The sequence below is a fragment of the Narcine bancroftii genome, chromosome 6, assembly GCF_036971445.1.
Source record: "Narcine bancroftii isolate sNarBan1 chromosome 6, sNarBan1.hap1, whole genome shotgun sequence".
NCBI classification, from domain to species: Eukaryota; Metazoa; Chordata; class Chondrichthyes; order Torpediniformes; family Narcinidae; genus Narcine; species Narcine bancroftii.
In genome coordinates, this window is record NC_091474.1 from 136,023,730 (window position 1) to 136,040,720 (window position 16,991).

General features: G+C 43.9%; 1 protein-coding gene across 4 annotated transcripts in view; it reads left to right on the top strand.

Annotated features, from left to right (window-relative positions):
- Positions 1-16,991, top strand: part of smap1 (small ArfGAP 1) — a 108,011-nt gene that overhangs the window by 13,405 nt on the left and 77,615 nt on the right. The gene's annotated exons all lie outside the window — the stretch shown is intronic.

Here is a 16,991-nt window from a genome sequence, read left to right on the forward strand (position 1 = left end):
AGAGTCCAGTGATTATTCGGGGATCAGAGGTGGAGAGCATTGAGGATCTTTTCTGGACCCATCATGTTAATGCTGCCGTGAAGCGTGTCAGTGCTTCTACTCTGGAGTTGAGTTTGGGATGTTGTTTGAAACCTTGGCTAACCTGTACAGATGTGTAGTGGTAAGTGTTCTGACCAGCTGCATCACAGCCTGGTATAGGGACACCAATGCCTCTGATCAGAAAGTGCTGCAAAATAGTGGACAGAGCTCAATGCATCACAGGCAAAACTCCCCAACACTATGGAGAACATTGACATGGAACTTTCTTGTCAGAGAGCAGCAGCAATTATCAGTAATGCACAAAACCAAGGACATGCTCTGTGATTGGTGCTGCCATCAGGAAGGAACTGCAGGTGCCTCCGGGTTCAGGAATGGTTTCTACCCCTCAACTATCAGCCTCCTGAACAACAGACTCATTCAGAGACTCTTAACTTGCTGAATTGACTGGATTTGCAATTTGCATTTGTTTTTGTTTGTTTCTTTCTTGTGTACAGTTTACAGTTACCAGTAATTGGAAATCTTGCCTGGCCTGCAGGAAAAAGAATCTGAATTGTATATGATGACATGTATGTACTCTGACAGTAAATCTCAACTTTAAATTTTGATTTTCTTTTTTGACCCAAGTAGCAAATGGCTTGGTTTAGTGTAACAGTTAAGGACATGAGTGAGGTGTGCCCTTGGGACCTCTTTGTCAAGAAAGTGCCGATGGATTTCTGCAAGTTTGATGCGAGAGGCACTTAAACCTCCAGGATGTGACCATTAAGACCCAGTGGGAAGGCAGAAGATGCTTTGTAACTTCCAAGAGAAGAGGAACATGGCTCCACTCTCAGTTGAAGTGTAACTATTCTTCACCCTTCCAGTGTAGGAGTGTTTAGTCCACATGTGCCAATCACAGATATACTCTCCTTCCTGGCCCGCTGTGTCAAGGGGCAAAGAACTGTGTGGTCATCAAATACATGTTTGATATCTGGACAAGTACATGCCAAGTGAAGGTAAAGCTGAGCGTGGACAACAAAGGTACCATCATCCACCCATTCTTGGTGTTCGCTGTAGGAGAGAACTGTGTGTACTTGGTCTACACAGCACATGATATGCAGGAACTGCAACAAACTTTAGCATGTGATGGCGCCATACAGAGCAGTTATCTGTAAACAGGAAGGCTCCCAGATTAAGGACTATAAAGAACAAGAGCTGCATCTTGTGTGGGGAAGCAAGCCATATCTACAGAACCTGCCCAAAACATGCCAATACCTATGCACAAACCATAAGAGGGAAATCTGCCAACATCACCACTCAGTGAGGTCACACCCCCTCAATCTCAACTATGACCCCAATTAAGACCAAGACCAGGGAGAATGAGGGGATCCCAAGTGCATTCAGCTCCAAACTCCAACCATGGTTGGAGGCTTCTCTTTAAGAGACAGAGTCAATGGAGAAGTGAGCTGCATTGGAAAAGGGACACTGTTGAGAAACATAAGAAACCTCAAAAGCCGTAAGCAACACCCCAAACAGAGGGAAGAAAAGGTCCATATTGTAGTCAGAAGCCAGCAACTTATCGTTGTCTTGAGGATGAAACCAGCATGAATGGCCAATGTAGGCAGAGGGAGTGCAAAGATGTAGGGGAATGAAAGGAGGACAATGGTTATGAAAGATTTAGGAAGAAACCCATCCAGGAAACATTCTCTCTTCCTTTCCTACCCCCGAGCCTCGGGAGGCCAGGAGCAGTGCAGAGGCGGTTGCCCCGGGAGCAGCGCAGAGCCAATCACCTCTGAGCCCTGGGTGGACAGGAGCAGCATAGTAGCTGTCATTCTCCTCCCCCCCCCCCCTCCCTCACAAAGACCTTGGTAGAGAGTCCAAATATGTGCCAGGAGGCCAAGGCAGAAGAGCACAGGTGAGTCTCCCATCACTCTGCCCTCCCCTATCATCAGTGATCCCTTGTGTGGAGATCTTGCTTCTGTGGGAAGATGACTGTCTGTACCAGGGTGCAAAAAAGGTGCTGCATTTCCAAGCTGATTTACACTTAACTGTAAAGGTTTGTGACCTTGAGCCTTCAAGAACCATAATGAGATTAATGTTGAACACTAAATGGGTGGAACATGAAATTCATTACACATTGTAATTGATGCTTTGCAATACCTAGCCAAGGCAGACATAACTTTCATGCAGAAGTGTGGTCTGTCGCACTTCCAAACTATTGGAGGTGGTCACAGTGGTGGCCCCATTGGTTGTATGGTCGGGAGGGGACCAATTGTTTCAACTCTGGTCTTGGTACCCTGGGGGGACGTAACTTGGTAATTAGAGATAATTAAGGCACATCTCTTCCTGGCTGATGTAACAAACACCTTGCTCTGGTTGATCAACATGCATTCTTTATCCAGCAGCTCCCACTATTGTTAGAAACCTCTCGGTTGGTTGTTCTGGCTGGTGACTTTGTCATGAATATGGCTAGATGGTCTGGCGGTGCCAACAGGAGCCTCAACAACTTTTCCAGTTTCCAGTGCCCTGCCAAAGCTGTGCAATACCTTCATTGACCCTGCAGATGGAGCACAGCCTCAGCCCATCTGGTCATGATCAGCTTGCTTGACTCTGGGCAGGCAGGGGAATGTGGAAGCTGAATGTAAAATTGCTGATACCAGGGAACATGGAGGAACCAAAGAATTACGCAGGTTGGAGAACTATAAACCCTTCTTTAACATTCTGATTAACTGGTGGGAAGCGTTCAAGGAGAACATCAAGATATTCTTTATCCTCAAAAATGGTCAGAGAGCAAGATAGTCTGAGGGAATTGTGCCAACTGCAGGTAGACCTGCAGCAACCTCTACAGCTTGGATGCGAGGGAGAAACTCAGAGGTAGAGAGCCAGCAAGCCTTGCTATTCACCTGTCAATCCTTCAATATAGAGTATGCACAGTGAGGCAGGATGAGATGTGCTTGTGCTGCTTCCAAAAGTTTCACGGGAAGCTTTTTGATCCAGAGGACAGAAGATAGGAGCAAACATTCAGCCAGTGGAGTGCCCCAGCTGCAGCAGCTGTTTGGATAAAGTTTCAAGTAAAGTTGAAATGACAGCGCCCAAGATGAGGAGCCAGCTAATGTCACTCACAACTGGGGCAATTCCCAAAGAGTCTCCCTTTCCCTGCCTAGTAAGAGTCTTTATCTTGTAGTATTGGGTATATTAGTAAGGCTTTATTTTTAGTTCCACTTGCTGCTGAGACATTAGCATCTCAACTTCACCAACAACTTGGGGGAGGGTGATATTTATGATGGTGGCATGGTTGGCGTAGTGGCTAGTGCAACACTGTGACCGTGTCAGTAACCAGTGTTTGAATTTAAATTTTGTAAGTAAGGAGAATTACCTGTTTAAAGTGAACTTTACATAATGAAAGAGTTCAATACTTTAAATTACTTCGCATTCTATCATTTGACTTTTAAACAGTGTATTTTTAATGTAGGTGTATGAATTAGACAGTAGAAGAGTGATCCTCAGTCAACTGGAAAATTTGTTTTTTCGGCATCTGTGCCAGATAATGGGGATTTTACTGTATTTGTGCTGCATCATGCTGTGTGTGGAACCAAGTATGAGCACTAAGTGCTGATCTGTGCTGAGGTTCTATCTCTCCCAGGTGACATGAAGGATGGGCCTGGTCACGCAAGTCCCAGTCACTTGGACATTACCACAATACCTATCCTTCATGGAAAAGTTTATTCAGACAAACATGTTTGACCATACATCAACAAGGCAGTGGTCAGTTTGAACATCCTGCAGACACAAGTCAGAGACTTGTGGCATAGGTCATCTGGCAAAATGCCTTATTGCCAGAGCTCACAAATAAGCTCCAGGACTTGATCTGATTGGCTGGTCAGATAGTGCCTGTACAACCAGGATATCACACACAGCACATGTTGACCTTGATTACGTTTTTGCATGAGTGCAGGAACATGAAGGAAACAAAAGTTTAAAAAGGTATGAACTTTGCTGATATATATACACCGTTATAAATGTCTAAAGGACTGTAGGAAACTTGCAGTGAGAGAGAGATGGTGGATCTGCCTTCTCAGAATTCTGTGCAACACAAGTGTGCTGTGCATACATCTCTTTGCCGCACAGAATTCTGGGAGGGTAGGTCCACCATCGCTCTTTCCCATGGACTTAAATTTGTGCGCTATTGCCGCTAGGACTTTACCACTGTGTTTATAAATTGTGCGGCTATACTTCCCCACAGTCTTTTATAAATTTTTAAAAGGGCTCATAATGCTTAATTATGTTATAATTAGGTATGATTAATTTTGTTTAAATATAAGATCAGGATTTGGGGCACTCAGACGCCACTGGTGGAGAATAAAATCATTAATCTCTGGGGATGCCTTGTGATAAGTACAGAGAACTGGTTAACAGTGGTCTAGGATGAATGCAAAAATGGCTTCCTTAACTGGTTCACTGAACGGCCAATCTACTGGTTAGCTAGTTTGGAAAGGGCTTCTGATTAATTGAGCAGTTCAGTGAAAACACCTAGAATTGTGCATGCGAAGTTTATGGCAATGCTGGTTGCAATTTGAGTTGCCACTTGGTTCTGCTTTATTCTTGTGATAATATACATTAAATTATGACATAAAGCAGTGAATTAAACTTTGCAATGCCAGTATTAATTTACATTAATTTGAAAAACTGCTTAGAAATTATCTACATGTTTACAATGTACTGGTTTTGAACTCATTTTGATATTCTTTGTGCCTCCATTTAAGGAAAACCACACTAAGATATTAGAACAAAGCAGTTAACAAATGGTATTTTGTTTCAAAACAAGTTATTGTGCAGTTTTAAAAACTTCAGGTTTATTTTGGGCAGCTTGGGAAAATTGAATAATTAGCTTTGAAATTGCTAGGTTGTGTGTGGTTTGATAGCTCCTCCATTGTCTCTATCTGTGGAAGAATGCATGTTAAAGCTTCAAATAATGCGCAAAACTGTCTTCTAACATTTGTATTGTTGAGCATATTTTGAACATACTGCATGATTCAGTTCCCCTAGTATAATGCAAAACAGGAAATGTAGCTTTGTGGTTCTTAAAAATTCTGCTCCTTCAACCTTCTATTCTTTCCTCTTGTGGAAGTATTTTTTTTCCAAAATGATAGTTAATATAGTAACTGGTTTGGTTTATTTAGTTTAGATCAGTGGTTCTCAACCTTTTTCTTTCCACTCACATACCACTTTAGGTATTCTCTATGCCATAGATGCTCTGTGATTAGTAAGGGATTGCTTAAAATTGTATGTGGGTGGAAAAAAGTTTGAAAACCACTGTTTTAATTGTGCCTAATTGACTTGTTATGTGCACGGTTTCCTAACTCCAAAGGGAATGGGCCATTGATAGTTTTTCTCAAGCAAAATATTTCAGCAATAATTGGGTCTAGAACAGTGATTCTCAACCTTCCCTTCTCACACACATAAGTAATCCCTTACTTATCACAGAGCATCAATGGCATAGGGATTACATAAAGTGGAAAGAAAGAGTTTGAGAACCACTGGTTTAGATCCTTCCTAATTTTAGTAATGCAACATGAAGTTGGAAATTCAGGAGCTTGAGGTGCTTAGGCCAATGTGTATCCAAATTACTTTTTCCTAACCTTTTTCTTTCCACTCTGCTAATTGTCAGGAAGACATTCTTTTTCTGGCTCCTTTGGGAATTGCAGAATGAGGTGAAGCTGAAGAATGCAAGGATATACATTAAAATACCAGGGTCCAGCACCTATGGGGATTGTGGATACCCTATATGCAAATTTTCTGGTTGTTTGCAACACACTGTAACAATGTTTAATTTACACTAGCATTAAGAATAAGCCATTTAAAAGACAAAAGGCAGGGTAAAATGTAATTTGAAAAAATCAGTATTGTAACTTTATTATGTGAGCCCTTCCCCCAAAAGTTTACAGATTAAGCCTTACTATTATACTTAATAACTGGTTGACCGTTTTACCTATCAACCAGTTTACCTATCTCGGCTGCACCATTTCATCAGATGCAAGGATCGACAACGAGATAGACAACAGACTCGCCAAGGCAAATAGCGCCTTTGGAAAACTACACAAAAGAGTCTGGAAAAACAACCAACTGAAAAACCTCACAAAGATAAGCGTTTACAGAGCCGTTGTCATACCCACACTCTTGTTCGGCTCCGAATCATGGGTCCTCTACCGGCATCACCTACGGCTCCTAGAACGCTTCCACCAGCGTTGTCTCCGCTCCATCCTCAACATTCATTGGAGCGCTTTCATCCCTAACGTCGAAGTACTCGAGATGACAGAGGCCGACAGCATCGAATCCACGCTGCTGAAGATCAAACTGCGCTGGGTGGGTCACGTCTCCAGAATGGAGGACCATCGCCTTCCCAAGATCGTGTTATATGGCGAGCTCTCCACTGGCCACCGTGACAGAGGTGCACCAAAGAAAAGGTACAACGACTGCCTAAAGAAATCTCTTGGTGCCTGCCACATTGACCACTGCCAGTGGGCTGATATTGCCTCAAACCGTGCATCTTGGCACCTCACAGTTTGGCGGGCAGCAACCTCCTTTGAAGAAGACCGCAGAGCCCACCTCACTGACAAAAGGCAAAGGAGGAAAAACCCAACACCCAACCCCAACCAACCAATTTTCCCCTGCAACCGCTGCAACCGTGTCTGCCTGTCCCGCATCGGACTTGTCAGCCACAAACGAGCCTGCAGCTGACGTGGACATTTACCTCCTCCATAAATCTTCGTCCGCGAAGCCAAGCCAAAGAAGAAAAATTATACTTAATACTAATAAAGATAGACTCTTACTAGGCAAGGATAAGGAGAGTTGCACCAGAGGCTGGCATCAGCCGGCTCTTCATTCTGAGCAGCGCCATTTTCTTCAAATACAATTTCATTGAAACTTTATTCCAACAGCTACTGCGAACAGAACATGGGAAGCTACATTGGCTGAATGCTTGTCACACCTTCACCAAGGAGTTGTGTGTTGTCTTGGAGAACATTTACTTTTACCATTTTAAACTTTAAAAAAAAATTATTCTTATTTATCTTAGATCTATCTATCTATTTATGTCTATTTATTTATTTATTCCTTTTTTCTGTTTGATTTCCAGATGCCAGGGATTTTACTGTAATTATAATTGTGTTGCTATTTTCATGCCATCTTGTGTTTTAAACTGTCAGTTTCTGATTCTTGAATTTTACAAATAAAATATTCAGCAGGATTATGTTTTGCTTCAGTAAATTTCTTGAAACTTCAATTTGATCTTGCAGATGAGAAAAGAGTGGTTCTTGAGTGATGAAATCTAGGATCCAATAACACAGTGGGGAATTGAGGCCTTGGAGTTTGCTGATCAGTTTTGATGGGATGATGGTGTTAAATGTCAAACTGAAGTTAATAAAGAGCATCCTGATATATGCATCTTTGCTATCCAGTTGATCCAGGGCTTTGTGTCGAGCCAGTGAGGTGGCATCTACTATACACCTGTTGCTGCGGTAGCAAATTGGAACTTGTCACTGCTCAGACAGGTGCTGATGTGCTTTAACACCAGTCTCCCAAAATCACTCTTCATCGCTGAGAATGAGTGTCACTGGTCGGTAGTCATTTTGGCAGATTTCCACACGCTTCTAGATTGAGGCCTGTTTACAGCAGGTCCTGCCAGAGTGAGATGTTGGTGATATCTGTGAAGGCATTGGAAAATTTGTCAGCAATGGTTTTCACTACTCAGGGTCAGGGTCCTCTGTCCACACTGGATGCTTTCCTTGGATTCACTGCCTTGAAGATGGCCTGCACGTCATTCTCTCCTTGAAAATTGATGTGATGCTGTCAGTAGATTTTGAAAACTTGATCCAATTTCTGGTTTTACCATATCTGCAAGAAACTCTATCTTTGCATGGTACTGATTTAATACCTTGTTCTCTGCTGGCAGCCATGCAATATTTTGGCCACAAAAACTGAACTGAGGTATTAATTGAACAGCTTAAAAAGATAGCCAAATAAACATTTGTTGCAGCTTAATGAACACTTTAAAAAGTGTTTGGCACTGCTGCACCATGGGGTGGAGCCAGAGCTAAGCAAGTGATGAAAATGCAAAACAAATTGGAGGTGGTGGGGAAGAAGTGCAGAGAAAGGAAATTCTACACAGCCACTGCAGAGCCCAGGCTTTTGCACAGTAACTGAACTCGAGGCTTCCCCCCTTTACACAATATCTCCATAGTATTCACTTACTGACATTTCATTTCTTGTCTCGTTAGATTCTCTCAGGGTTTGGTGCCATCAGAGTTCAGCTTCATTGTTGTGTGCACTAAGATACAGGGAGAATGTTTGTACTGTTGTGTGCGTGCTACTGCGAAGTGTGGAAAGTATGATGACACGAGAGGTTGAAGACTAATTTATTGCACTGGAAGTTCTGCTTATATTTTCTTGCCCACTGCTGACAACAGAAGTGACATCACGGCAGTGCCAGCCTCAAATTGAGTGTCATTCCTGCTGTTGCTCATTATATTCCACCATGCAGATGGCCACCATTTTAACAGAAGCTTTGGTGGCTGGATGCGCCAGGTTGGGCACCGCGACAAACCCTGCCACTTCCCATGCTGCTGGTGGAGACATTGCAGCGTCTGGTAACCAGGGCTGATGATGACATCCTCTGTATGCCGCGATCTCAGGGTCTTCCTGCTGTGCCCTAGCTAGGGTGGAATAGTCTATTCCTGGGACAGGGCCTAGATGGTCTCGATCGCAGGCTGGAACAGTGTCGGTCACCACATTGGTCTTACCTGCGATATGTTGGATATCCGTGGTGAACTCAGACATGCATAAGAGGTGTCACTGCTGCCTGGCAGACCATGGATCTGACCTTTTGTGGAAGATAAAGGTTAGCAGCTCATGGTCCATGAAGACCCAGAAATGTCTCCCTTCCAAAAAATACCTGGTGCCTGACTGCTAAGTACAGTGTCAATAGGTCCTGGTTAAAGGTGCTGTATTTGATTTTGGGTGGCTGGAGGTGCCTGCTAAAGAAGGCCAGGGGCTGCAATTGCTCTTCTATGAATTGCTCGAGTACACCCCTTACCGCTGAGCTGGAGGCGTCTACAGTGGTAGCAGTTGGCACTTCTGGCCTGGGGTGTACCAAAAGGGTGATGTTAGCCTGTGCATCCTTGGCGTCTGGAATGCTTCTGAGGCCTCATTGTCCCAGGTAATGACTTTACTTTTCACTGCCATGTGTGCAAAAAGGGGTGCGTAATGTGGGCCTCTGTCAGTATGAATTGGTGATGAGTTAATCATACTGGTGAATTCTTGCAACTCCTTCATTGTGTGGGGCTTGACAAAGCGCTGAACAGCCTCTAACTTTTCGGGCAATGGTTTCGCTCCATGCCTGTTGATTTGATGCCACAGAGAGTCTATAATTTCCATCCTGAACAATAGCCTGAGATGGACTGCATGCTCCATGTGATTTCGGCTGGTGATGAGAATATTGTTCAAATAGAGAAACACGAATGGGAGATCCAGACCCACCGCATCCATCAGCGTCTGGAAGGTCTGGGTTGCATTCTTAAGTCCAAAGGGCATTCTCAGAAACTCAAAAGTCCAAAAGGGGTAATGTTGGCGGTTTTAGGGATGTCATTGTGATGGACTGGGATCTGATGATAGCCCCTGATGAGGTCAACTTTTGAAAGTACCCATGTCCCTTGTAAATTAGTGGTAGAGTCATGGGATACCTGTCAGGTGTGGTGGCCTCATTGAGGTGGTGATAGTCACCACGTGGCCTTCACCCTCCTGCTGCCTTCAGTTCCAAGTCCAGGGGAAGGCCCAGGGACTGTCGGAATGCTGCACTATCCCCAGCTCTTAGATTTTTTAAAAACCTCCTTGACCAGTGTGAGCTTCTCAGTGGGGCAAGGGGTGGGGAGGTGGCATTGAGCGGGGGGCCCTCAGTGAGAATGTGGTGCCTTACCCCGTGCTTCTGGCACCACAATTGACACGAGAGGTTGAAGACTAATTTATTGCATTGGAAGTTCTGCTTATATTTTACGCTAAGATCCGCGTAAATGCGTTGTTGGACAGGGTAACGGGGTTGAGGTGGGGGACAGGTAACGTTCCCCAAGGGCGTTATTTGATAGGTCCTGGTGTGCATCAAACGCCGCCCTTTAAGGTCTACTAGCAGCCAATGGGCTTGCAGGAAGTCCACTCCCAGGAGCAATTGACCACATCCTCAATTGTGAATGTCCACATGAAGCAGTTGCTGTTGAAGTGGAGGAGACGGTGTGGGTGCCAATGGTTCATGTGGTGGTGCTGTTTTCTGCCCTTAGTGCTGGGCCCAGCATGCTGTTCCAAATGTCGTAGACCAAGGGGGGAGGGGGAGAACAGTTATTTTGGCACTGGTCAACGAAGGTGCGCCTTCCTGGCGGCCCCACACTTGGAGGAGGCTGTTTGCCAACTGTCGTTAATGGCCAAAATGCGCAGGGTGGGCTGCATCGACGGGCTCCCGCACCCTATCATTGGTGATGGTAGCAATACTGTTCGGTTGGGGGTCCACTTGCTTCTCTGTTTGCTGTGGCCTTGTTGTTGGCTGTGTGCAATTTGGTCCACCGTGGTGCTGTTTTCTTCTTTTTTCTTTGAGAAGATCTTTTGGTCCTTTTTGTGTGGTTGCCATGGGGAGGTGCTTTGCCATGTTTTTTTAGTGATGGCTAATTTAAATTTTGCTAATTCTAATTCTATTGGGCTTAATAATCCGATTAAGAGGAAAAGAGTGTTGGTGTATATCAAAAAATTGAAGGTTGATATTGCTTTTTTGCAAGAGATGTATTTGACTGAGCAGGAACATCAGAAATTTAAAAAGAGATTGGATTGGACAAGTTACAGCATCATCTTTTAATTCAAAAACAAGAAAAGTGGCTATTTTGATTAATAAAGTTACCTTTTAAATTGGAATCAGTTATTGAGTCAGCTAATAGGCTTTTGATAATTGTAAAACTTTTTCTGAGTGTTGGACTTTAATGAATATTTCTGCTCCTAGTAGAGATGATGAGGAATTTATGATGGATTCTTAATTTAAATCAGACATCTGATAAAATTATGGTAGATGATTTTAATTGTTGTTTGGATCCATTATTAGGTAAATCTCCAAAATCCGTAATTAGAATTAAAATGGCTAAACAATTGATGGTGTTAATGAAAGATATGAATTTAGTTGATATATGGAGAAGGTTAAACCCTAAAGAGAAAGATTTTTTTGTTCTATTCATTTTGACATGATTCTTATCCTAGAATAGATTTATTAGCACAATTAGAAGGCCGGGTATTGAAGGTTGAATATAAAAGTAGGATTTTATCTGATCATTCTTTGTTATTAATAACGTGTACTGGTTTGGAGAGAATTGATAATGTTTATTGTTGGAAATTTAATTCTTTGCTGTTGAAAAATGTTGAATTTTGTAATAAGGGATCAAATATACCTTTGTTTGAAAATAAATATGGATTCAGTTGATAGTAAAATTTATTTTATGGGATGCTTTAAAAGCTTAATGGGACAAATTAATAGTTATACTGCTAAAATTAAGAAACAACATGTAACCGAAGTAGATTGAAGGAGATAGATTTTGAAAAAGGATTTACCACGAAATTCTACGGAAGCTACTTCTGCTACAATCACAATGGCTAAAAAACTGGTGTGGGCACGCATTTGCCGTCCTTCTGGGCAAATCAGCCCATGAATTGGTTATAACTGGCCTTGTCCCAGTTCCAGATCAGAGGCATTGTCTTGGAGGACACCAAGTTCTGGCACGTTGTCAGTACCCTGGACACCGCTACCACAGCAAAAGTAAGCTTCTGTGGAAAATCCTCCTATGGAGCATAAGTAAGAATAATTCTGGCGTTTCCTCCTTGATTCCCTGGAACTCTGCCAGCACTAGTGCGTGCCGTCCGGATCCTGAATATGCGAAGCCTGGACAATAGGAACCCCTCCGAGCTCATGCACAAAATGGTGGTTTTAATGGACAGACACACAAACTGATTATTGTTCGAGGCCCTGTTTCTCTTCTGCACCCCGCAACAGAGCTCCATACATGTGCAACCGATCTACACAGTCGGCGCGCCGGTTCAGCCTCCCCCACACACACACCCCCCCACCCCCCCAAACCAGCATGCGACGTGGAGCACCACATCAAGACCACCGGGGCCTCAATGTAATCGCAGGCACGGTGCCTTCCACAGGACAAGCTCCTTCAAGCCAAGACAGAGTTCTCTGCCAGGAGTTTGGTATCGTATGCCGTTCAAACAGCCCTTGGGTGTCCCCGCTACACATGGTCCAGAAGAACGGCAGCAGTTGGCGCCCGTGTGGTGACTACAGGTGACTCAACGATACTATTGTCCCAGATAGATACCCCATCCCACATGTCCAGGATTTCATCTTAAGGCTTCAGGGCTGCCGCATCTTTTCCAAGGTGGACCTCATCAAAGGATACCATCAGATACCATCCTAACGATGTCCTGAAAATGGCCGTTACACGTTTTGGCCTTTTCCTTTGGATGCCCTTTGGTCTAAAGAACGCAGCCCAGATGTTTCAGTGCCTAATGGACGTAGTTGGCAGAGATCTTGATTTCATTTTCATCGCCAGCCCTGACGCCAGCACAAAGGACATATCTGACTAGCCTTTTCGACAGGTTGCAAGAGTTTAGACTCATGGTGAACCTGGCTAAGTGCCAGTTTGATCTGGAAACTATCAATTTCTTGGGACACTGCATCACCTGAGAGGGGGCCACACTGCTGCCAGATAAGGTAGAAGCTATCCCACGTTTTCCCAGGATGAGCACAATTAAAGGCTTACAAGAATTCCTCGGGATGCTGACCTTCCATCATTTTTTCCCGAGAGCAGCTATCCTCATGCAACCCCTTTTCAACCTTGTCATACTTGATGACAAGGCGCTCACTCCAGTGGACATGCGTAACCGTAGCAGCATTCCAGGCAACCAAAGCGGCACTGGCAGAGGCCACATCTTTGGCCCATCCAGACTCTTCCTCCCCGGATCTTATAACAGATGCAATGAGCAGAGCAGTCGGCGTGGTGCTGGAGCAGTGGGTCGATGAACAGTGGTGTCCCCTGGCCTTCTTCAGCAAACATTTCTGGACACCACAACTTGAGTACAGTGCAATTTGACCGGGAACTGCTGGCTCTGTACCTGGCAATGACATTTCCGGTACATGTTAGAAGGAAGGGTTTTCATTGCCTACACAGACCACAAACCACTCACCATGCACTCAGCAAGTTTTAGTACCCGTGGTCGACGAGGCAACAATGACACTTCTACATTTCAGAGTATACAATGGACATTTGCCATGTTGCAAATCCAATGTGCTGTCCAGACCAACCATCAATGCTACCTCAGGAGGGCTCGATGTTGCTCAGCTAGCCAAAGACCAAGCAAAGGTTGTGGACGTCCAGGCTTTTTCAGCCTGAAGGTTAGCAATTTCTGTCCTTCACCGGGGCTTTACTGTGCGACATGTCCACAGGTTTTCCCCAGACCCATCCTACCTGCAACCTGTCAACAGTGGGTGTTCAACCAAATACATGGTCTGTCTGTCACATCCTTCCATAGGGTCCACAGTCCACCTGCTGTCTGACAAGTTCATATGGCATGGCCTCCGCCATGATGTAACCCTGTGGGATGACTGTTTGGACTGCCAATGCACCAAGGCCCCGTTCCAGAACTACGACCCAGCGCAGTGCCATTTTGACCATGTTCACGTGGACATGGTCAGCCCACTTCCCATGAGTCAAGGTATGCAGTATTTACTCACAGTAATGACCGTTTTACTTGTTGATACCCTTGTCCACATGCAACACAGAGACTTGCACCAGAGCTTTCTTGTCCATTTGTGTCACACGCTTTGGAGTCCTGACCCACATCACCTCGGATTGAGAGGCCCAGTTCACGTTCTCACTCTGGGCCAACCTAGCCAAGTTCTGCTGCAACCAGTTACACCACACCATGGCCTATCATCCTTAGGTAAGCGGCCTTATTGAACGTTTCCAACACCACCTGAAAGCAGCCCTGAAAGCTCTACTACAAGGCCCTAATTGGATGGACAAACTCCCATGGGAGCTGTTAGGAATTCGGACAGCACCAAAAGACCACCTACCAGCGTCAGCTGAGATGGTGTACGGCTCTCCGCTTACCATCCCAGAAGACATTCACTTCAACCCTCCTGGCCCAAACCCAATGCTCTAGACATCCTCCACCGATTGAGAGAACAAACTGGTAGACAGAAACCTCCACCACCTTCCCGACATGGCTCTCCACCCTGCCATGTCCTGGTGAACCTTCAGTCCACTGAATTAGTTTTCGTGCAGAGAGGATGGCAAGGGACACCTCTACAATGCCCCTACGAAGGCCCATTCAAGGTGCTGCAACCCAATGTGTTGGTGTTTTCACCTTGGACATTAATGGGTGGCATGATAGGTTTACCATTGACTGCCTCAAGGCAGCGCATCTGGACTCAAACCAGCCTGTCCTGGATCCCCAGGTCAGACACAAAGGCCACCCACCTAAAGACTATATGGTAACTTGCTTAAAGAGTGGCAGCAATTCTTGGGGGTGTGTACTGGGCAAAGCGACTGTGCGGTAGACAGGCCAAATTTGCCACCCCGGTCATATGACACAAGATGGCATGGGCCCCTCTTCTCTTCCAAGGAGAAGCCCGCGGTTGGTGACACGCGTTGCCCCGGGGGACAGTGTTGCTTCCATGTTGTGTGCCACTGGACAAGGAGTGAAGCTGCAACACGCTGACGTCACTTCCTAGAGCAGCATGCCCTTCACAGGTATTTAATTTACTGGTTCACCTTGTGCTGTGTGGCTGTCTTTCATTTCAGTAGCGCTGCCATGAGCAGATGCTTCAAGTCCATATTTTGAGTACAGCTTGGTGACCAATACTGGGTGCTTAATATTTTGATTTATTCCAAAAGAAGGACTGGAGCAATGCTGATTTGTTATACAAAGGGAATAAATGGTGATGCAGTATCTATTTGGGTTGAAGTGAACAGAAGAGGTGGTAGTTGACAAGCTACCAAAATGTGACCTCTCAATAAATCCGAGCATAAATTGGGAATTGTGAAGGAGAATCTTAAAGCAAATTACAATTTTCATGGGAAATTATAATCTATACATTGATTAGACAATCTGAACTAGTAAGATTATTGAGGAATACTGTAGGTTTGTCTTTTTAAGAGCAATATATTGAGAAGCAGACCCTGGTTTGGGCTATTTTAGATTTGATATTCTATGATGAATTAATCAAGAATCTTGTGGTTGGGGTTGTGAACAGAATGCATTAAAACTCCAAATGCAGTTTGAGGATAAATGCCATGTGCCCATGACTATTTGCATTCCTACGCAGATCTGTCTCCTTGGCTAAATGTAAACTTAAAATAGAAATATTCCTCCTGGATAGCCTTAAAAGTAATGGCATGTGCATTGATTTTTCTAATCTTGAATATCTCCCACCTCTATCCGGTTCAATTGTTTCCACCTCTTCAGCTACTTTTCTATTTCATTTTTACTTTCTTCTCACTCCCATTCTTTACCCTCAGCCTGTCTCTTCATTGCTCCTGCCTTCTGTCTGATATCCTATCACACTTTACCCCCTCCCCAATGTTTTTCTCTGTATAATATCACCCCTGCTTACTTTAATGTTCATAAAGGGCTTTGACCCGAAATGCTGATCATTTCTACCCATGGATGCAACCTAACTGCTGAGTTCCTCCATCTTCATTGTTCAAGATTTTAGCATCTGCAGTTTTTGTTTCTCATCTGTCAAATATGCCTACATGTTAGTTTTTAAGTGTAGTCATTTAACTTTTCCCCCAAATCTGATACTTTTAAGACTATCAATTCTTTTGCTGTAGTATCTTACTGGTGGCATTTGACAAATCTCCAGTTAGTGTTAAAGGAACACCACACATTAATTTATGATTGCATCCAAGATCTTATAACGTTCAATTTTATGTTTCATTTGTTGTTTTGTGAACCATTGCACATTGCATATAACCATATAACCATTTACGGAGCGGAAACAGGCCATGTTGGCCTTTCAAATCCGCACCGGTTCACTGATTTTGTGCGCTCTCTTCATCCCACATTCATCCCTGTTAAGTTTACATTTTTCCCCTTTGCAGTTCCTCATTGTTGTTCGCGTCTTCATTTGTTAAAGAATATAAATGCCAACCAACTGTGCATTTCCTTTATTCCAATCCCCCTCCTCCGTCATCAAAATTATTGAAGCATTGCCTAATGCAAGGGTAACTGTGTTTGTCTTTGAACTTGAGCCAAAAGTAGATTAATATGGAAACTTATTTGAATGGAGCCAGGGTCTGGTAATGGGCGAGGTAAAATAAATTGTGGGAAAACAGGACTGCTTAGAGAACCACTATAGACTTGAGTGCATGAGAAATATTCAGGCAAATGTCTGTCTGTCCTCTCACTGGGTCCATTAGTGGATAAGAGTTGGAGCACAGCAATAGGCTCTTTATACCAGCTACAAGATTTATCAACACCATTTCCATCAGTCATTACGTAAATGTTTGAAATGACCTGTCTCCTCAGGGGCCTTGGTGCAGGAAATAATTCTTCTAATACCCTCAAAATGTCTGTCCTCTAGTTTTTCTCTTCCATGAAGAAAGTTTTCTACCATGTCTTAATTTAGTACATGTAATGTGGCTACAAATCCCTCCACTGAATAATTCTGACTGACTTGTTATCACTAGTCAATGTAATCATATGTACAAAATAGTTTGTTTTAGGCTGAATGTCTTAGTCTTGACTCTTACTCATTTTACAATCAACTCAAGTCCCAAAGAAACAAGGCAGTCTGATGGAAGATGACCAGTGGTCATTGGAAGATGAGTTCCAAAATGTCACCTCAAAGGAGTTTCTAGTTAAGGATAAGGAGAAAGCTATCTTGATGA